The sequence below is a fragment of the Chrysochloris asiatica genome, unplaced genomic scaffold, assembly GCF_000296735.1.
Source record: "Chrysochloris asiatica unplaced genomic scaffold, ChrAsi1.0 scaffold00252, whole genome shotgun sequence".
Taxonomy (NCBI): Eukaryota; Metazoa; Chordata; class Mammalia; order Afrosoricida; family Chrysochloridae; genus Chrysochloris; species Chrysochloris asiatica.
The window spans coordinates 1-548 of record NW_006408770.1 but is presented as its reverse complement, the minus strand read 5'-3'; positions in this window follow the sequence as shown (position 1 = coordinate 548).

Below are 548 nucleotides of genomic sequence, written 5' to 3'. Positions count from 1 at the left end.
AAAGAGACTTACAAAACTGGAAGAATGTACCATGCTCCTGGATAGGAAGACTTAACATTGTGAAAATGTCAATACTGCCCCAAGCAACTTACACATATAATGCAATCCCAATACAGATTCCAACAACACTCTTCAAAGAGATGGAAAAAATAATTACAAACATTATATGGAAAGTAAAGAGACGCAGGATAAGCAAAGCAATGCTTAAGAATAAGAAAAAAGTTTGAGGCCTCTCACTTCCCGACTTCAAAATTTATTACATGGCTATAGTGGTCAAAACAATGAAATATACATAGATCAATGGAACAGAATTGAGAATCCAGAAAGTAACCCATCTAAATATAGCCAACTGATTTTTGACAAAACACCTAAATATATCGCATGGGGAGGTGATAGTCTCTTCAACAAATGGTTCTGGCAGAACTGGAAAACGATATGCGAAAGATTGAAACAAGATCTTCACCTCATACCTTATACAAAAACCAACTCAACATGGATTAAGGACCTAAATATGAATCCCAGAATTATGAAGGCTATCAATGAAAAAT